This window comes from Cylas formicarius, unplaced genomic scaffold, assembly GCF_029955315.1.
Source record: "Cylas formicarius isolate icCylForm1 unplaced genomic scaffold, icCylForm1.1 PGA_scaffold_3__17_contigs__length_32017465, whole genome shotgun sequence".
Taxonomy (NCBI): domain Eukaryota; kingdom Metazoa; phylum Arthropoda; class Insecta; order Coleoptera; family Brentidae; genus Cylas; species Cylas formicarius.
In genome coordinates this window covers 2802003-2825359 of record NW_026844326.1, presented here as the reverse complement: position 1 = coordinate 2825359, position 23357 = coordinate 2802003, and the positions used below count along the sequence as shown (strand labels likewise).

General features: G+C 35.3%; 1 protein-coding gene across 1 annotated transcript in view; it reads left to right on the top strand.

The window, feature by feature from the left end:
- The window catches only part of LOC132699055 (broad-complex core protein isoforms 1/2/3/4/5-like), a 72972-nt gene extending 71551 nt beyond the window's left edge, over window positions 1-1421 (top strand). Inside the window, exon 9 of the mRNA XM_060665515.1 lies at window positions 1291-1421. The gene's annotated coding sequence lies outside the window, so the exon portion shown is untranslated. The remainder of the gene's footprint in view (window positions 1-1290) is intronic.
- Window positions 1422-23357: the final 21936 nt, after the last annotated feature.

Here is a 23357-nt window from a genome sequence, read left to right as displayed (position 1 = left end):
AATTTTGTCGTATCTGACATTTAAAAAAAAGGTAATTTGTATAAGGTTGACTATTCGAAAAGGTTTGTAAAATTGCTATTATAACAGCAGTCCTGTGTTTGGCGTTTTTAGAATAGAAAAAAGTTTTAGAGAACACAATATATAGTTTCTTGTTTTAAAAAGGCCATAAAAATAACGCAATCTCTCAGGGATAAATAAATTGCTAAATTGTTAATCACCGATCTTGTGCTTCCTTGTACAGCATAAGCGTTTCCAAGTATCATAAATACATCATTCAAAATTTACACTCCAGAAAGCTCAGATCAAGTGATCTAAGTGGTCGGTTCCAGAGTCTCTCCAGAGAACTCCTTTGACGCAAAAACAAGTCAAACATTGTGAAAATCAATGCTAACCAGAAATAAATTTAGATTTTAATTGACTTTTAATATAATGACCAATGGATGTACAATTAAATTTTGTTTCACATCAAGCGATAAATAAATTTTCAATATCAATTTCGAAAGAAGGATTCTTTCGTTTAGCTTACAGCCTACCATTACGAATCAAAAATGAAAAAATGGCGCAGTATCCAGAATATCTATCAACATTTGTAATTAATAATATAATTAATCAATAATATAGAATCAGAATAGGTGATTTTTTTTTTCAAATAGGGAAGTTTGGTGCTGTGAGACATTTCAACAGAACATCCAAACAAAAAACGTTTGTATTTTAAAATTTGTCAATAAAATAAATTATTTGAGAGCTATAAATGAACCCGCATTATTGGACTACCATGTTTATGAAAAGTTTTATAATACATATTTAAAATAAGAATGTCGTGTATGTAGAACAACATAACATTTTAAGAGTATAATTGATTTTAAACAGCTCCTGTCTCTAACTTAATATAATTAAAAGTTAATAAATCCCCTCCACACATTTAACGTTTAAAACTTCCAAGCAAATCAACATGATGTAAACCTCTTGTGCGTTCTTTGGTTACTTTTGGTTTACTACGCCGCTTTGTGAGATTTTTTTCAATACTTTTTTAGGTTCTGAGATAAAGGTGTCGTCCGATAATAAACGGTTTACCCTATATGCGAAGATATTCGACGGAGTCCGACGTCCAATGTTGTTAAAGGCCACCCCAAGTCCCATCTACGATCCTCCCGGTTTCCCCGCTTCAACCCCTAGCCTCGCTAGCGCCTGTAGGTTACACGTTGTTGTCGTGCCGCTTTCAGCTTGCATGTCGCCCGTCCGATTTCGTCCACCAGACCGCCATCCGACCCCATCTTGGTGCAATTGCAGGCCCCGTACGCATGCCACCCCCGACGTCGGGCGGGATCAACGAGCCCCAGGAATGCCCATACTGCCGTCGCACTTTCAGCTGTTACTACAGCCTGAAGAGGCACTTTCAGGATAAACACGAACAATCGGACACACTGTACGTGTGCGAATTCTGCCATCGTCGGTACCGCACCAAGAACTCGCTCACGACCCACAAGAGTTTGCAGCACCGAGGCTCTAGCGGCATGCTCAAACGCCTGCTGAAGACGACGGCCATCAAAAGCGTGCTGGGGGTGGCCACCGCCGGGGCGGTTTCGCCGCCAGCCAGACCACAGTGAATCGCAGGGCTACGCACGGCCTCTCCAGAAATGAAAGTACAAATTCGTAGGTTTTCGTGATTTTTATTCTTGACACCTAAAATTTCGGTTTCCGACTTGAGGCAGAAGGGCAAACTCGTTTTTTTTGTGACTGCGCTCAAGGAGCGGCGCTTTCCGAAAAATATACTGCAAACTTTCCGACATATCTTCGCACCATATCAATATTATCCGGTCCGTTCGCCAAGAAATGCTCATTAACTCGCAATCTATTCTTCCTGGTGGCCAAAACATTTAGGGTCGGAATATTTAACAGTCCCACTTGTGTACTCGTAATGAAGTGACATTTAGATCGGTACGAATCTTCGCTGTTTGCAAAACAAAATAAAGATACGTGTTATCTGTTATATGTTGATAGCACGCGCATGCTTATCAAATTATTCGATGAATCGAACATTATAGCCTTTGCGAAACTTTTGTGGAAAGTTTCGTAGTAATTTGGAAATAAATATCAACAAGGGCCGAGAACTGCAGACTGTTGCAAACAACTTCGCGTATACAAAGGAAGCCGATAAGATGGCAGGATGAATGGATCAAAAAATAACTTTTTATATAGAAATCTCAACGTTCTTCTCGTGTGCTGTTAAAACTGGGTGCATGTAATTGTCCTGTCGGGTTACAGTTTCATGTGAATGTTGCAAATATAAACCGGCAGAAAAGAGTGTCCTCTATCTTATTGCCCCCAATTTTTCTCGATAGACTCCTATGGTCCTAAGACTTATTTGGGATAATAAACCTTCCTTTCTATATTTTTTTCTATTGTTATCTTTTTACATTAATCCCAGTTTTTAAGGTATCTTTGTTATAAAATGAAATAATAGAGAAACTCACAAAAATGCATATTGTTGTTCGTAGATAAGCAAAGCCGGTTCGGGAGCACAATTGTGTATTATTTTCTTTTATACTTACCACAAACACAAAATACATTTGTCTTATTTTATTTTTAAAAAAATATCACAAGCATTTGATAAGCGCAAATTTGTTAAAACGCAAAAAGGAAAAAAAAACTAAATGGTACTCTTTATAGATGCTTTATACCACTTATAAAATGAAAACTAAGAAAAATACGACTATTTACAATTTGTATAAGTTAATTTATTTGTTTCTTTTCTGCCATTTACAATATAAAAACTAAAATTGTGAACCCAATTATTTGCATTTAATGACGTAATAAATAATTAAATGACTTGAAAATTATTGATTGATATTGATTAGTGATTTTATTTGGACTGAAATTTGCCTGCTTCTACATAAGTGGTACATTTCAAGGACAAGCAAACGGCACTGACTTCGTCTCTTAAGCAGTTCCGTTGGTTTGTGATAATATTGCTTAATGCTGAGAACAATGCCTAACAAGTTGCTAAATGTTTCAAGTTGTTATGTCTGTCAATTAATTGGTTCCAAAGCAGCAAAACGTCTCTACTCATTCTTAGTCGTCAAACGTTTCATATTTGCAATCAGTGAACTTTTGCGATAATTTAAAATTAATAAAATATTTTAAATTAACCTTGAATGTCTTCGTATATGTCATATCAATTGAACAGTGAACTTTTATATGTAGCTAATAATTTTAAGTTCTTTGGGAAAAGAACAAGATTACTAAATTCGAAAATTGTTTTTATAGGATTTAGGATTTTGCGGACTTCAATTTGCAATGGAAAATTGAAATTTGGGATTCATTGCCTGCAATGTCCTATAACCTATAAAAACATATTTCGATTAAACAGAAAGGATTGGCAATTTTTCAAATTGTTTACCAGACTTACCAGGGTTGGAATAATTAAATCACCTTAAACATACTTTACCGTTATTTGATAATGGTGTGGTGGTTTTTTTTTGTTTTCATTAACAACATGTTCAAAAAATTTTATCAAATCTAAATCTGTCTGGTTGGCTAGGTGTCAATCTTTCGACTTCAAAATTCAAACGCTATTCTGAAAATCTACCAATTGCATCTCACAATCACCAATTCGCATCCATTGAAAATCCTTTTTTACAGCTTAATTGTGAATAAACAAACATTTGGCTAGCTTTAAAAATGACACATTAGATACCAATACCTAATATCGATAGCGGATTACAGTTTCTATAGAGGTCATCTCCATTCGACCGGATTATTGTTCAGAGGTTAAAATTTTGAATATGAAGTCGACCGACAGATTCGTAACCGATCGAAATGCAACTGACGTAAAGTAGTCATCGAGTGGCAAGTGAAAAACATCCCGACTAGGTATAATGTTAAATATCTCCCGCGATGTGATTAATTCTCTTCTGAAAGAATAAAAAATATTAAGATTAAGGGATGGGTGCCGGGACTCAAAACCGACACCTCAAAAATGAACTATTAGTGTTATATGTCTGTATTTATGTTCTAATGATGATGACGACGTACTCGAAACGTCCAGAGGCGAAGTCTGAACTACATATCTTTCCAGGGTTCAATTTCAGTAAACGAGTGTAAATAATAATGTGCCAATTTTTTATTATCTAATTCTATGTTATTATTATTATTATAATTATTATTATTATTATTATTGTGTAATCTTAGTATGTTGTTAGTGTGCGCCGCGTTTCGTCGGTTCGCTCGCTGCGACGTCCAGGCGCCAACTTGAAAATTGTTTTCTCCAAATCCGCATATCCGGAAAGATTAGTACTTTAGAGCGACAAAAATATTTTCATTATTTTAAGAATCGACATACGGTTTACAGAACTGACCTGCTTATTTCGAATTTTGACCTTGTTCGGCTTATTTACCTATACGTAGTATAATATTTTCTTAAACGGTACCAAACAAGGGAAATATTAAAAAATTAATTATATTCCTACAATTTTTTAAAAATTTATTTTTGCTGGAATACCTACCTCTAGGAATTATTGAAAATAATTTCAAATGGCAGAATGAGAGTTGAAAACAGATTTGAGAAACAAGCTTGGAAGTGTGACATTCTGCAAAAAGAAATTGTTGAGTAGCTTTTGAAAAAATCAAATAAAAACATTGAAAAAATGATTTATTGACAGGATAGAATAAGGAAAACGTGATATATGTAAGTTGGTGATAGTGGTATTGAAAAATTCTCAAAGAATTGAGGATCAAAGAACAATTGTGTGTTATATAGTTGTCTTTAGTTAATTCGAATTATTGAGTTCCATCGTGAAGCTTACAGAAAAATGGTGTATCTGCTTCATTTTTGCAGTTTTTTTTTGCAGTAGTTTTGATTTATCTGCAGCAGTCCTCTTATCCCTATTACTGGAATCAACTGATCAACAAATGTTTCATTAAATATTTTTTTTTGTTTCTGTGTCGATCTTATTGGCGTACAGATGATGTGACGTAAATGTGTACGTCTCCTGCAATGCCAATACTATTACTTTGCGTGATCCTTTCTTGAATTTAATGTCTTTGTCTGCGTCTTGTTAAAAATTTAGACACCAACCCATTTACCACTCATTTTATCCGTTTTTCTCCCTTTATTCTACCCAATGCGACAACGCTCGTTACAACTCAAGAAGAAGGTGAATTAGTCAAGGGACATTTGGCTCCTCAATTACGAGGCGACCCCCCAGCCCCATCTCTTATTTGTCTCATTTCTTAAATAATTAATGAGGCAAGTTCCGGACATCCTACTATATTTAGTTAGTATACTTTGGCAACTGAGTTAGCGTAGCTGTCACATTTGCAGCGGCGCCTGCGTACTTATGAGTATTAAAACAAAATAAAAATGGAGAATTAAAGAAAATAGTCTTGTCACTCAAAGTACTTATTTTTCTTGACGCGGGAAGGTGTGATTTTGTTCTTGCGCGAAAACGAAATTCTGTGATTTTTATTTAGGGTTAATTTCGGCGCGAGAGCGAACGGGACGACGTTGGCCTTAGTTTCCCCGTTTTCTAAAAACGAAATATTTTTCGATCTGAATCGGCACGGTTTGAAAGCCGTTTGACTGTACATTTTAGCGCTGTGACTATTTCAAAAGGGAAAAGAAAGCGACAAGAAACCGAATCGGCCGACTAGGTTATATGTATTTAAAAGAAAAAAATATATATTAATTGATTTGCTTTTGTGATAATGTCCGACCAAAGACGTTCCGTTTAAATTCAAAAATTTCAAACGTGCCATTGGTGAAGAAAAAAACAGACAGCTACGCTAAGGAATACAGGACGCGATTCTATACCTATTTCGGTTTTGTTTACAGCCGCCTTTTCCAATAAACAAAAATTAAAAAAGAATCGAATTTCTGACTCGAATGTGGGGCTCGTCAAGCGAAAATTTTAAATCATTGTTGAATTGGACATCAGGTGATTGCCAACGTTTCCTTTAAACTTAAGATTTGTACGACTAGTTTTATAAGTTACCGTCAACCTCAGTTCGACTTATTATTATTATAATATATTTACGTTATAAATACTAAAATATTATAAATCGTAATAAATAAGACAACAAAAGAACTAATAAAAGCGAAATCAAAAATAAAACGTTGGGAAATTGGACGTATAAAGGTTTTAGCAACTGTCCACAAATGGTCATTGTGCGAGGGCTGAAATTAGCCGCGGAAAGAAAAAATAAAAAGTACAAAACCATCATCACATGATAAATCTAAAATTTTAACTTCAATTTAAACTTTGAGTAAAACTGGAGTTTTGACGACACCTATAAAACTAGAGCTTAACCAAGTTCTTGATAATTTTATCAATTATTACATTTAGATCTTTTTTTTTTGCTTGGAGGAAATGTTTTATGCGTTGACCCAGTATAACCTTTAAGTTTGCTTCCAGGTGCGCCCGAAAACGTCTTTCCTTTCCCATTTTTGCCATACACTCGTTGAATGTGTCCTTTAACGTTTGCATCCTGTGTTCAGTAATAGTTTAGAGTACGATGTTCGCAGTTCAGCCACATACTTATATTCCCATTAAGGCGTCTAGTTTAATCATCTTTTCCAGTTTAATTTTCCATCCATTTCTTCCTTTTTTTTTGTCTCCCATTCGATTTTTGTACCTGTCTTGCAGCCACCAAAAGTAGTAATAATTTACAAGGGCTATAGCTGATAGCATTCTGTACCTATGGTTTGTATCTTGTGCCTGTTTTAACTCAGCTCTTACTCTACTTACTCGCCTTCACCTATTCCTCCTACACTCTGTTGCTCAGCAATATAACAACGATTTACAGGATTCTATTGAAATTCAAAACATAACCTACACATATTAACAGCACATTAGTTATCGAAACTTATAATTTGAAAATGCTGTTTTTCAAGAGATGGCAACCAATGCTGTAGTAAAGAGGAATACAATAATTACAAAGCAGTAATTGATAATTAATCACGAACTCACATAAACATTGTCTAATAATTAAAAAATCCACAAAAACTGGATTGCCCGCTGCTATAGCAAACGCTACATTGCGGGTTGCCTATTTTCAAAAACATGCTAATAGAGACCCATGCAGTCAGAATAATTCGGGGTTATTAGCTAACTTTTACAACTGCCACAACAAAACTAAAATTACGCGAGGGAAAATACTATTTTCTTAGCAGTAATCCGCGTTTAAACTGAAAATCAGCAAACCGGATAAAAATGAAGAAGTAACTCTATTACATCTTATACATTTAAGGACATTCATACAAAATATTTTGTTTTGACGGTCCTGTGAGAATATACAGGTATAGTGGTCAGCTTAAAAAAAGTACGGTGCGTTCAATTCACTTAGCTGTAAGTTTTTTGATATCAAAATGTGGGGTTCGGAGACAATTTTTGTAATAAATGACATATAAAACGAAACACTAACAATTTTCTGAAATCTCATGTTGAAATCGGACGATCTGTATATTTTATAGGTACTTAATAGAAACCATAATTTTGATTACAATTATGTAACATAATTTATGTGTTGTTCGGTTTGTTGTCTAGATATTGGAAAAAATTGGACAAGGAGTGGTTTTTATCAACACAACACACAAATTCAAATAGGGTAATAGGAGTTTCGTTCAACGCACTTTTGGTGAACTTTGTATGATTTTTGGCGATTAATTACTGATTGATGTTTTGCCGAAGTTTATCACAAGGAGTTCTGTGCATATGATTTTTTATGGGCCCCTAAAAGAAGGAAACCATTAATGTCTAATCGTGGCTGTTAGCTGACCAACTGATGGTTCGTCCATAACAAGTATAACCCCTCGAAAATTCCATATTTGCCATTTTCCATTCGATATTTATTCGGCCAAATTTTTAACCCGCATGATATTGTGAGGAGGCGCGCATCATCTTACTGCCATGATATTTGCGTTTATATTTAACGTTAGATGTTCTATATAATTATGCTATATCGTGTTCTAGCAGAGGCAAAGAGTGATCTCCAGATTCAAACCGACTGGTATCCTTGGGTCTTTATTTTATGTATTTGTCTACGAACTTGCCTCGGTTCATAAAATATGTTTTTTTAATTATTATTTCAGTTAGTCGTCTTTTGATGGTCACTTTCCAAATATACACATTACTAATGCATTGAATTGTTTCAGGCGATTTATTATATAAGTTAAGGTATTAAACACTTAATAATAAAGACTCTTTTAAGTAATCGATGTTGTGGATATAAAAGATTTAAAGTTATTTAACATTCATAAATATGAAACGCGTAAACTGACATTATACCTAGTTCCCTGAAAGCCCTTCACATGACTCCAAATATTTTAATCTTTTTAAGTTTCCTATAATTTTTTTTTGGGTTGTAAACAGCAGGTAGTATAATTTTTGTTTCCCGGATGCTAAATCGGTGAATCACCATTTTCAATATTAATAACAATTGTGTGAATATTACTTAGCGATATGTCAAACATAAAGATGAGTTTAATTTTTAATTCATTATAAAGTATGTTACATAATTTTAATCAGAATAACGTAATTTATTGAATATCGATTAGGCTGATTTAGCAGTGATTTGTTTTAGGTATCGTTTAAGAAAAAACTTGGCTTCGAACTGTACATTTGTTTTCTTATTTGGATATCTTTCAAAACAAAAAAGGTACAGCCAAGTTACGATTCCTTTGTAGTACCTACAGGGTAAATGCAACGTTTCGCTCGACTTTTACAGTTGTATATGCTCATCGGACATGAAACAGTAAAACGAGTAAAGATGAAATATTTATTTTTCTAATTCTACTGTCGGATGTATACGAAACTAGTAATACGTATAGGTTGTCCTCCGTTGTTTATGTACATTTCTTCTGTTAATATCACATAGTTAAGCTTAGAGGTTACTTTTGTTCAGAACTGTTTTATAGCATGAATATTATGCATGTCAAGGAAAGAACCCTACAGGGTGGCCTAATAAACGGCGATTTTTAGGCAAACATTACTAATATTTGATGGGCCACGCTGTATGAAGCGTCTAACCAGTATTATAGTGTACCTCTTGAGGTAGCAAATCAGATACAGATCAGATACTCAAATTTCAGATGGAAACGCGCTACGCTCAAGAGAAACGTCGTTTTCGATGCGATCGGCCCGATTCTGGTTTTCAAATTATCGACAAAGTGTTTTGGTAACTGAAAATTGATTAGAACTTGGCGAAGTCTTCATTTAAAAGAACTCCCACACGGTAAAGTGGACTTCTCCCCAATTTAATGATTTTTTAACACTAGTACTAGTTATTTTATGCAAAATGACTGTTGAAATTTATAAGAATGGTTCTATTGATTCCTCCATTGAGGGAGAAAACTGCTTATTAAGCAAAATGACAAAATCTACTGAAAATTTCGTGCTGAAAAACTATAGTATGCATTCAATAACCTACCGTTGCTGTCGAGAAACTTTTTCTTTCTTTCTTTTCAATCTTTTTTTCACATTGAAGCGTAAGAGTGAGATTTTTGAACGCACATAATCTTGTTCATTTTTGTGAAGAACAAAAAAGAGTATGTTTGTATCGGATATCTTGCGGGTTAGAAAAATGCGAAACTTTAAAACTTCGCATTTCTAAGAAGTAGAAATGACAAACCAACACATTATACTGACGTCATCCAGAACAGAAAACAGCTAATACTTTTTGACTCCACTTAGTAACCAAGTAAAAGACTTCATCAGGTTTCTAAATATTTGCTGTACTTAATCATTTACATAAACAAGGATTGTACTTTTGCCTTTTAGAAGGCTTTATGAACAAAGAAATTAATTTTTCTTAGTATTAGTAAGCCAAAAAAAAATCTCTTTAAATGTATTTCGTGCAACGAAAATGTATATTTGTATGTATATGTATTAATATAAAATGTACAAAACTATTATTTTATTATTATAAAATTTTGTTTTGTAAAAAACTTTCTTATAACTTGTATTTGTCGTCCCCCTATTTTGTTTTTTTTTAAATTCATTTAAGTGTTTTAGTTCGAATCCCCAGTAATAAAAAAATTGGTTCGGCAGACTGGTCTATGTTAGTTTTGCTTAGTTTCAGCTTTGGATAATGATTTCGGTTATTCTAAAATCCTGAAAATAAAAATGACGATTACCGCAGGAATTGTTTGTTTTTTTATGTTTATAAAATATTTTCTTTACATTCGACTAAGCGATTTTCTCTTTTAACACGAAATCATCGCTATTCAATGTCATTTTGCTTAATAAGTAGTTTTTCCTCTCAGTGAGGTACCCAAAAACGTGTTCTTCCAAACTTCGATGGTCAATATCTCAGAAACGTAATATATATCGAACCTTTTTTAAATAATTGCAACTACGGCGTACTAAAATTTCATAAAATTTATATCGAGTTCATTTGTGTAATATTTATTTTAAAAAATTACGTGGCATCTTTGTTTTACAAAACTAACCGCATATCTTTGCTACAGCTTTATTAGCATTTATGCATTTGCTTAAGGAATTCGGTCGACAATGTGCCTTTAATTTGGATCCGGAATTTTACGTCCCGTAGTCTTTTCGTCTGCCCTTTTTCGAAGTATTTCGAAGTCCATTCATTCTGGGCCCAAAATTAAAACCTCAGGGATTCAAACGCTACACTGCTCCAATTCGAGTTGTAAGCCAAAATTTGACCAAAATCGGCCCGATCGCTCATCTTGCACTGCCCTCTAAAGAACATAATATTTTGGTTCTAATAAAATATTTCGGTTCATTGTAAAGCCGCGCACACACTACGTTTGCCGGATGGGGTCAGTAGTGTGTGTCGGTCTTTAAAGAAGCAACAAGCTGCCTTCGATACGAGTACAACACATACTGTTTTATAATGAAAAACATTACCTCAATACTCAGAAAAAATCAGCAAATGTACTTATATTGTAATGTATTTAGCGTAAGAAGAATCAAAAATCCATAAAAAATACATCTAGCCCGTAGGTACAACAGATTATTATTATTTATTTCATTTGTCGACGCGAGCTACGTTGGCGTATCGATATCGACTAAGTAAAGGCCGGGTCGTTTATAATCAGAGCCTGTAAAAAATATCCGAAAATCTTAAAGACAAAAATTGATTGTGAATATGTTGTGAAGGATATGGAATGACTGGTTTATCTTTAAGAATTCAGCTCTCAACTACCTACATCCATTTTGTAAGCCCAAGTTTTGGTTAAATGTTGTTATTCTTGGTTAAGTACAAGTCACATACTTTAAGTATGAACCTGGATAAATTACCCTATTTTTGAATTCCCCTGAACTTTCTAAATATACTTCATGTAAAATATTGCTCTGTTTTGATATTTTAAAAATAAACTTTATTTAAACTGACATCCAAAATTTAAATGAGCGTTGAAATTGAATATATTTAAAAAAAACGTGGAATTCGAAGTACGAACACGTTTTCCCGTTTTCTGAAAAATATCTGATAATTGATGGAAATATTTTATAAGAAATTTGAAACACGAGATATTTTTTTTGGTCAAATAGAAATACATTAAGCGTCATAAAACTGTAGAACGTTCATTTTAAAAATCGCAGCAAGCCAAAGTGTTTTTTCTACTCCCGTCTGTAAAATACCTAATTACCCACGGATCTAGCGTGCGGGAAGCGTCACTTTACCACGTCAGTTTTGTTTCCCATGAATCCGAGCCACTTCGGATACTTCCGGGATTCTACCGCAATCGGATGTTTTCGAAGATATTTCCCACGCTTTGAATTTTGACGTTTGTCAATTCTGACGGTCATGTCAGTGAATGTATTCGTGTTGTTTTGCGAAAATGGACCCAAAAACTATCGGTCGTAGAAAAAGTATATTATGCAACACGTTCGGCAAACTTTTTAACTCGGTCGTTTATTAAAAACTCGATCCGCTGCGCCCCGCTCGTGTCAAATAAACTCGTGAGTCAAATGCCGTTTACCGCACTTGTTGCGTAATATACTATTTTTTTTCGCTATGTCTCGCTGTTATAGCATTTTTACAATGAAAATACTTGTCTAATATTCTGAAATCTTTTTAATCTTTTTATCTACAAAAAACAAAAAAATGAAGGTCGGTTGATTTTCAAAATCGCAGCAAGTCAAAATAAGTATGTTGCTCTAGTGCTCAATTGTGTTTCGCCGCCTTAGCAGTTTTAACATGGAACGTTTTATAATTAATTTTATTAATCTTTTAAAATGTACAACTTTTTGAAATAGGAAACCTTTTTTTTATGTTAAATACGATAAAGCTCTCAAAAGAGGGAATTTTTATGTGACAAATAATGGCTTTTAACGCATTTTTTATTTAAATTTGTAATGTTACTTCTTGCCTGTATGTACTTATCTTTAAAATATCAAAACGCCACTAATATATGTCAGAAGAACTTAGGTATAGGATGTTATATACCAAATATGATCTAGAAAGTGCCGAGAAATTCAAAAATGCCTTATTATGGAGGGTGTTCCATTTAAAATAAGAAAGTTTTTAGTTGTCGACAAACAACATCACTCTGTATATATAATAATATAATATTTTCACGTAACTTTCGGTAATGATATTTTTACGGGTTTTGCGATAATCATGCCAAAATAAAATGGCCGGTTGATACAAAGCACTAAGATAACTTGAGCAACTGCGCCGGCGTACATATCTTATTATATAAATGAATTATTAGATCTTAGTTTTTTGTTTTGTACGTTAATAATTTTGTCTCGATATTTTATATCGAAGCCTCAACGTGGCTCGCAACACTAACGATTTCGTGGGTACTACTTTTTCTTTAAAAAAAAGACGTGTAAATAATTTACGTTAGTTCAGTGCGCTTTTGGGTTAATTTTTTTACAGCGCGAACGGTCGAGACTTTTCGCGTTAGCGTTCCAGAAGGTTTGTTGCGTTTAATTTCGAAGACAAAAAAAAGATTATCCTTAGAAAGTAATTTTTGTTATACTATAAATATATTATGATATGATTGTTGGTGTAATAAAGTAATAAAACATTGTCTTGTTTGGTTTTATTGGATTATTTTTACGTTACGTTTACATTCCACAAGTGCTAATCGCTCGACGGACAGATTAAGTCACATGCAATGAAATAAAGCTGCTCTAAATATCCGTCTATTCAAGGCACTGCGGAATCTCCAAATTTTGAAGCTTTAAAATCTATACATTTTATCATTCACCAACAGTTCTTGTGTGAAAAATGTTTGGATATGTCTGCTGTTCCAAAACCATATCATTTTTCAACGAATGTTTATTGACGAGATTGGACTTACCCGTTTCTTCCTATTCCGAAAGTATTCGAAAAGTTGGTCACAAAGTTTTTGACTTCGTGCTTAGGATCTGACAGTTTAGAAATTTTGTTTTGCTTCTTGCATTAATGGTAGTCCATTGGGTTCCGTGTATCAGATCAGGGCTGTGGGTGTGTTATTAAAATCCAAGTTAGACTTTTCAGTCCACGTCGACAATGTAATCAATCCCAATTACACCTGTCATATACAGTGGATATAAAGTGTTCAGTGCAAATTCTGCAGATACATTAATTATAAATTCTATAACAGGAGTTCTACTATACACTAACCTCTTCTCAGCACCATATTTAAGAACTCCCGCGAAACAGAGGGATCTAAAATTAATTCAGAGACTGATTAACTCTACAACCGACTTGGTTAACATTTAGATTGGTCTACATATTCCATCCCGAAACAGTCTTGCTACACGTACATTTCATTACATTTCAGCAGCAGTTTCATAGGTCGATCATTCGTACCATCCGATTGTGCAACGAATTAACCGACTTAACATTTTTTCGTGGCCCAGTGCCCATTATTATAATATCTCAAGATATGGACTCTATATTACTGATGCTATCTTTTATATTGTTTTGTCATAACCTTTAATAATTATATATATATATATATATATATATATATATATATATATATATATATATATATATATATATATATATATATATATATATATATATATATATATATATATATATATATATATATATATATATATATATATATATGACACTATATTCCGGGATATCATCCGTTCGCTCGTTGAACTCCGACTGGAATCCTGCATCCGACTGGAATCCTGCAAATCCTGCATCCGACTGGAATCCTGCAGACGTTTCGCCAAAATCTCACTTGGCATCTTCAATGCTCGCGCTCCGAAAACACTTCGGATGATATCCCGGAATATAGTGTCATCATATATATATATATATATATATATATATATATATATATATATATATATATATACATATATTGAAAATTGTTCCTGATTTAAAACATCAAATCATTCAGACAGAAAATAATATCAATTCAATCGAAATTACGTAAAAATGTTTCACGCATTTTAGAACATGTGAAATACTCACAACGGAGACTGAATTTACAATTGAAACTTTGAGTATTTTGACTTTGAAGTCATTGCGAATGAAACGAATATATTTTTGATCTTGACGTTCAATCCTTAGCTCTGGAATTCCAAATGGAAATTATATACTTACAGTGTTGTGATATGATTAAGAACAAATATCAACATTCATCTTTGTTGGAGTCTTGCACTTATACAATGTGCATAAACTTGCAGTTTTTGGTACTCCTTACTGTAGTATTCTGCGGGCGGTTGTAACTGACGGTTGACAGCGAGAAGAAGAGGAGACGGGATAGGCAAGCAAGTGGACCAACACCTTGGGTTTCTTCAATCCTTACAGTACCGCAGCATAACAATCCTGATAATATCAGAATTTGTATGGACATGAAAAAACCAAACCAAACAATTTTAAGTGAGAGAGACATAATACGAACTATCGCCAAAATCATAAATCACTTAAACATTGATCTCAAAGATGGTTACCATTAATTGAAATTTGGCAGATATAATAACCTTTTCAACACATATTGGCTTATTCAGATACAAAAGACTACACTTTGGTATAACCTTTGCTGCTGAAAATTTTCAAAACACTATCAGTCAGCTACTTCAGAATATTCCAAGAAGCATAAATATTAGCGATAACATTTTATTGTTCGGGAAAACCAAGCAAGAATTCAAAAATTCTCCTATTAACAAGAACAAATGCATATTCTCAGCATCAAAAATCAAATTCTTTGGTTATGTACTTTCAAACGAAGGGGTACTTCCAGACAAAATTAGCAGCATCGTTAATTTAAGAAGACCAAAGAGTCCTATGGAAATAAGACCTTTCTTAGAAATGGTTGGTTATGTAGGTAAATTCATGCCGAACGTGTCAGAGAACAGTCAAATGCTACGAGAATTAGCACTCAAAAATACGACCTTCAACTGGAATTACAAAATTTTTGGTGAATTTAAAACAACAACTGAGCAATACATTACACACAATACTAGCACCAGGAAACACAGATGGTAATATCAATGTCGTTGCATATGCCAGCAGAATCCTTACACTAGGACAAAGACGAAGATTAAGCAGCACAACATTTCCATAATTATCTTTGTGGATCAAATTTCACACGTCATTGCGAAGACCTTAGACTAGTCAAGATTCCTGAAAACTGTAGAACACCACCAAATTCCCTACTTCTGTTGTTTATTTAACCCCAGAAATTCAAAATTGTTCACTAGAAAGCTATAACAAACCCATCAGACTACCTGTCAAGGCACCCTTTGAAACCTAGCACACAGGTTTCACAATAGGACAAAGTAGAAGAATATGTGAACCAAAAGATCTAACATTGTATGAAATCATATTAAAAATGAAAATCACAAATATTGGAAACTTCCAGAACTAGAATCAAATCAAAATCAAGAATTAACTAGTTTACAGCAACAACGTCATTTAGCGAGAACACAGATTATTGCTACCTGCAGCATTGCAGTGTAGAGCTCATAAAGATTACCTGGGTATAATTAAAACAAAAAAGTTTGCTTAGAATTAAAGTGGTCATCGGTAAATACTCCCGATATCTATAGATTGAAGTAGTCAACTCAACTGGGTCTTCACACACAGGACCTGTTCTAAACAATAGGTATGCTACTTGGGGCTTTCCTACAACCCAACAGACAATGGCCCACCATTTAATGGACAAGAATTGAGAAACTTCTTAGAAAATCATGGTATCAAACATATAAGAATAACACCAATTTTGCCAGAATCAAACGGTATGGCAGAAAGATTTGTCAAAACGACAAAAAAGACACTGTGGAACTAACTGGAGCTAACTGTTGTTTCTCACTTGCTGTTTAATGGATCCTCATAAAACTTATGTCTGCTTTATATTAAATGCATAAGCTAATAAGCCAAAACCGCCATCCCCTGCTGATAACCAAAGGGGATTTGGACGAACATAACCTCAAAACACAATCGCACCCCTCACCCCTCCCGGGGGCCACGAGCCTTCTACCTTCCCGAAGTGGGGCTTCGATTCTTGTAGGGTATCCTTGGCCGCCGAAGTGGGACGCCATGTCAGACGTTCGGAACATAACCTCAAAAAACTGTGATCACTCGCCATTTTTTTTTTTCGCTACCGAGAATCGAACCCGGGATCCGTCCGCTGTTAAACGCCGACGAGCAATGGGTAATTATATGTTAGATATGGAGAATGATTACTTATCTTTGTTTTCCTACCAAGGATCGAACCCGGGAACCGTCCATTGTTCAACACCGACTTTGACGATGAGCCAAACACCATATTAAAACAAATAATGACGTCACATGCGCTGATATTGATGACTCGAGTTTTTCAATGTAATCGCGGTACAGGTATACTTCGATGGGTGGAGTGGTTGTTTTCAGCATCAGCATCACTCTTCTTAGTCCCAATAAGTTCCCTTAATTCAATCTGGTAAAGAGGCGTCAGATATGAAAAATAATGAAGCCGCGCTAGGGACCCTGTGCTTGTAGTGTGCTTCCTGTACCCAGCGGTGCTTGTAGGGTGTGCCCCGCGGGGCCTATAGAATGATGACGTTTCATAAGCTAATAAGCCAAAACCGCCATCCCCTGCTGATAACCAAAGGGGATTTGGACGAACATAACCTCAAAACACAATCGCACCCCTCACCCCTCCCGGGGGCCACGAGCCTTCTACCTTCCCGAAGTGGGGCTTCGATTCTTGTAGGGTATCCTTGGCCGCCGAAGTGGGACGCCATGTCAGACGTTCGGAACATAACCTCAAAAAACTGTGATCACTCGCCATTTTTTTTTTTTTCGCTACCGAGAATCGAACCCGGGATCCGTCCGCTGTTAAACGCCGACGAGCAATGGGTAATTATATGTTAGATATGGAGAATGATTACTTATCTTTGTTTTCCTACCAAGGATCGAACCCGGGAACCGTCCATTGTTCAACACCGACTTTGACGATGAGCCAAACACCATATTAAAACAAATAATGACGTCACATGCGCTGATATTGATGACTCGAGTTTTTCAATGTAATCGCGGTACAGGTATACTTCGATGGGTGGAGTGGTTGTTTTCAGCATCAGCATCACTCTTCTTAGTCCCAATAAGTTCCCTTAATTCAATCTGGTAAAGAGGCGTCAGATATGAAAAATAATGAAGCCGCGCTAGGGACCCTGTGCTTGTAGTGTGCTTCCTGTACCCAGCGGTGCTTGTAGGGTGTGCCCCGCGGGGCCTATAGAATGATGACGTTTCATAAGATTATGCCCCCAGTGCTTCTAGAGTGGTGAGAATTGTCTGAGATAACGCAACGCGCTGATTAAATTCCTCGATAATGTTTCTCCAGAAATGTAACAAGCTATTTTTGCTTTGCATATCCAATTGTCGTGAAAGTTGCGCCAACAACTTGTTCGTTCGCAATACGAAATAAATATTCCTTTTAAAAGAAGCGAAGCTATTTACCGGTCCATATCTTTTTCGGACCTGTCTAAACCTGTTTCGTAGACGTTTTGGACCTGTTTCAATCTGATCTGTTTGAGAGCTGTTCCGTAGATATTTTTAGACCTAATTAAAACCTGACCAAGAGCGTCCTTGCCAACATTTGAAATAAACTAGCTGGAAATATATTGTTGCGATTTTATTTTTTATATCACATTACAGTTACTGAATATTTTTTACAATTTTATACAATATGTCTTGGAGCCAAATTTTGAAAATATCTGATTTTTACTTTGTATTCTTCTGCACGCGCAGTACTTGGTCTTAACAAGTGTTATCTGCTGGATATTTCCTTCGCATTACGTCAGCTGATTTTCCTTACCTTTTTTTTGTTGTCATCTTTAAACGCCTCCAACCATTCAACTTGTGCTTGCGTAAAGTGAGCAAAACAAAGCGTATTATAAAAACACCTAATAAAATTGGTGGATTTTTATCTCTTTTACTACCGATATTATGAGCTAGGCGGAAGAACGTCATAACAGAGCTATGGAAGCTTAAGACAAAGGACTATAAGTTAGACCGTTTTAAAGCGGTAAAGGTGAAGGGAATGGTCTTTAGGTCGACTTCTTGGATTTAAAAAGCGAGTAATTGAAGCTTCGACTATAGACCAGACGGATGAAGTAGAAAATTTCAACAAAGTCAATGCTGTTGACGTCGATTGTAATACATGTGTCGGCCCATACAGTAATAGTAAACGGGTTCACATAATCCATCAGTTTTTTCCAGCTGTTATAAAATAAAATAGAGTATAAAATAGTCGAGGTGAAAAAGATATTTAAGGAGAAGGTCGATTTTATTCTGGAATCAAAGTCCAACACTTTAAAGAGTTCAATTTTTTGTTCTAAACGAATTGACTTTACCTCGAATGATTCCATAGGTCGACTGCTTGGATTTAAAAATCGAGTAGTTGAAGCATCGCCTACAGAACAGTCGGATGAAGTAGTAAATATTAATAAAGTCAATGCTATTTGCGTCGATTGTAATATATGTGTTGGCTCATACAGTAATGGTAAACCGGTTCACATAATACATCCGTTTTTTCCGGCTGTGGACCCTGGGTATAAAATAGTCGAGTCGCCCCTACTTATACTTTATTTTCCAATCAGCGTTAGGACAATTAATTATATCACTGTAAAAATCATCGACTAAGACGGAGATCTTATTAATTTCAGGAACAAAACGATAAAAGTGAGATTGCATTTAAAAAGAAGTAATGGTTACCAGATATAACAGGACTTTTATAAGGGAACCATCAGAGGTTTCAGTACAATTACCAAAAAAGTATAAAATGAGAAATACTGTTCGCAAATCCAGTGCCATTATAAGTCGCACCTTTTTGAAATCATTGGGATTTCAAGTGCACTTAAAATGACAATTTTAGATGTTAACTAAGAATTCTATATCACAACAAACCATTCGTGTCTCCAAAATTCGACTATAACGATAAAATACATAGGAACTAGATTCCTTCACTTTGTCCTATTAACAGGTGTTGTATATAAAAGTTGTCGTTAATAATGAAGATGACAAGTACAGTGGAAAAATTAGGTTTATTAACAATATAATTGCTATTCTCTTTAGAGAGATCCGGTACGAACTTAATGGCGTCACCTTGGACGCAGTAATTAACGATGATTTGGCGTCAACACTAAAATCGTATCTTTCGTATAACTGCCACGTCTCTTTTCCACTGAAGGTGGAGGGGAGACCGAAGCAATCCTACTATACTTTGCTCACTTTGCTACCGATTGGAAGCAGTAAGTATAGGACCCAAGCAGCTCAGTTTCTCAAAATATGGGCGGGGTATAAAAAAAGAAAGTAAACAAATCAAAGGTTGGAGACCGGGGCGTCAGCTAGGACAAAACACCAACCTATACTATAAGTTAGTGATAGTGACTAGTGTCCTTGCTCACTAGCCACCCAACAAACTCACAAAGTTAACAAAGTTCGAACCCAAATAATCAAAAACCAAATAAATAATTAATAAATAAACGTGCACGTCAGTTTAAATCTCCATATATTGGCTCAAGTACACACTAAGCACAGGAAGCTTGGTTACGATCGATCGTTTACAAACAGCTCTTACAAACAAATGTTTCTATAATTGGGTACTTTATCTTTACCCTAACTGAGCTCTTTAATTTATATTGATATTTAAATTGAAATTTGTATTTAATAGGAATAAAATTAACCGAAACGTAAATAGAGGCTTATCTGTGATCCTCCAGTTACCAGCAACGAACGAGTCGGGCAAGCTCTAAGATGGCTGTCCTGTATACTGCCTACGGGTTCACCAGTCAGTGGGATAGGCACGAATGCTTATCACTCTTGGACGAGGAGATATGCACTGCAACGTCCTGAATCGAGCTAACTTGAAGACTTGACGAATTCTTGGGTTGCAGAATTCATAACACGTGCCGTCCACGATGTAAGGAGGCACCAAATCCAATTGAACCGGAACTGGGGAAGCCAGTTCCAAATGGGAAGCCAAAACCAGTCCAACAATCAAAAACTGGTTCCAAAAGGAAAACCAAATCCAAAACCAAAAACCAGAACCAAAAAAAAAACCCTACAAAACAAAATAATGAGTTGCGGAGTTCATAATTACTTGCAAAGTGTGAAATAAATTGTGAAACTTACGCCTGATGATCGTGGGTGGCGGTGAAGAGTGCCACGTGCTAGGTTGGTTAGCTTTAATCCAGCCTAAGCTGTAATGTTGGGGACGTCCAAGCAAAATACTACCAACAAAACGACGATCCGCAACTTCTATACGATTTCAATCCGGTTTAATCCTCGAAAACTACGAGATGCCACAAACTTATTCGGATTGAAATGTTGCAACCACTTGCACCGGCGGAAATCGTAAGGCCAAAGAAAGATCGATGAAGTTTCACTAAGTTCCAAAAAAAGAGACCGATGGTGCTGGCAATACGATGTTCGGTTCCAACACCACTAGGGTCAATGGGCCAATAATGACAGAAGTTAATCAACGCAAGGAGACCGAATATTACCTAACTACTACCCGCTATTACCAATAATAATCAAGTATTACACACACACACATGAATGAGATTACACAGTAACGTCTTAGGAAATCGAAGACGAACATGGGCCAAAGGTCGAGTGCTTAACTGTACTAATGGCCGAGTGCATTCGCGTTGACAGAGGATTGAAATATAACCTCTCCAAAAAGCAACAAGTGTAAATAAATGAAAGCAAGGGACAAGAATAGAAATTGCCGTTAGTTCTGAAATAAGAAGGAATACACGACGATCGTCTCGTGCAATCCAACCGCATTCCGCAGTAACATCTTAAATTGCAGCAAAAATGCAAGGACTTACACTTATTTACATTTATTTTAGGACATGCAAACCACACCAAGCAATTAGACAGTTACAGTGTGTTCGAAGAGAATGAAGTAGCAATACCAGTAGTTTTGAGGATTAAGACAGTGTGTAATTGTGAGAATAAAACATTTAATAGGTAGTCTTCGAGCATTATTAACCTACATGTCAGAAACATAAGTCGAAGTAGCCAATGACAAATTGAACCCGTTACATAACACCAACGAAAGAGTAATACTGCAAAATGCGGGATAGTTTCCCAATCGAAATGCAAATGACAGAATTATGGTCGATGACCACGGAAAGTTTATTGTTTTTATTCCGTTGAAAATACTTTCTGGACTCTTCGAAGATTATGAAAAACTTATATTAAATATGAAGCAAGAGTAGGTTTTAATACGAGCCAGCAACGATTTAGACGCGGTGGTATTTCTAGACGACAATGAACCAAAAACCACACCTCCGGAAACATCTAAAATGTCGCTTAAAAAGATATATTGGAAAATCCCATAAATAATGACAAATATTGCCGAAGAACTTGCTGTAACAAAAATTATGGAGCCTGATAAAGAAATAACAATCGGTTTCAGATCTTGAGAAATTATTGAATATTTATCTCTTCCCGAAACCACAACTGTAAAAAATCTTAAAAACAACAAATAAACTGGAGACTCCGCGTCATATTATAGCCTTTCACGAAAATATGAAAGGAATTTGATGACGTCGATTTAACTAATATAAAAGTATTTGTAACTTTTCGACATTGTTATTACGGAACTTCCAACGAGCCAACTGGTTCCGTGGTAATGCGAATTCAATTTGAAACTAGCTCTAACATCGGTTTATTGTCTCATTTAACATGACGAAGTATTTAGTTACAATCCGCTCACTAATATAGTAAAACCAATGTAACGGATTGTAAAACCAAATTCACAGATGTTCAAAAAATTTTTGAAAAAATTTTTGACAGTTGTCATTATGCGGATCGTGACGTTAGATATACTAATAATTTAAAGGATGGTGAAGGTTTCGTCGCTAAATAAATTACGACGGAAATCAAATGGTTCACTACATAATGAAGCCGCCGAGTGCTTTTTTTAAGTTGACTCGTTGAAAGCACAATAAACCGATGTTAGAGCTAGTTTCAAATTGAATTCGCATTACCACGGAACCAGTTTGTAAAGACTCTCTTTGATGACAACAATCGATGTGTGTAATGGGACATTTTTCTTTCAATTGCGGCGGTGTGAAAATTGGCTCGTTGGAAGTTCCGTAATAACAATGTCGAAAAGTTGCAAATACTTTTATATTAGTTAAATCGACGTCATCAAATTGACTCATATCCTTTTCTATTTGACCTTTCATATTTTCGTGAAAGGCTATAATATGACGCGGAGTCTCTAGTTTATTTGTTGTTTTTAAGATTTTTTACAGTTGTGGTTTCGGGAAGAGATAAATATTCAATAATTTCTCAAGATCTAAAACCGATTGTTATCTCTTTATCAGGCTCCATAATTTTTGTTGGAGCAAGTTCTTCGGCAATATTTGTCATTATTTATGGGATTTTCCAATATATCTTTTTAAGCGACATTTTAGATGTTTCCGGAGGTGTGGTTTTTGGTTCATTGTCGTCTAGAAATACCACCGCGTCTAAATCGTTGCTGGCTCGTATTAAAACCTACTCTTGCTTCATATTTAATATAAGTTTTTCATAATCTTCGAAGAGTCCAGAAAGTATTTTCAACGGAATAAAAACAATAAACTTTCCGTGGTCATCGACCATAATTCTGCCATTTGCATTTCGATTGGGAAACTATCCCGCATTTTGCAGTATTACTCTTTCGTTGGTGTTATGTAACGGGTTCAATTTGTCATTGGCTACTTCGACTTATGTTTCTGACATGTAGGTTAATAATACTCGAAGACTACCTATTAAATGTTTTATTCTCACAATTACACACTGTCTTAATCCTCAAAACTACTGGTATTGCTACTTCATTGTCTTCGAACACACTGTAACTGTCTAATTGCTTGGTGTGGTTTGCATGTCCTAAAATAAATGTAAATAAGTGTAAGTCCTTGCATTTTTGCTGCAATTTAAGATGT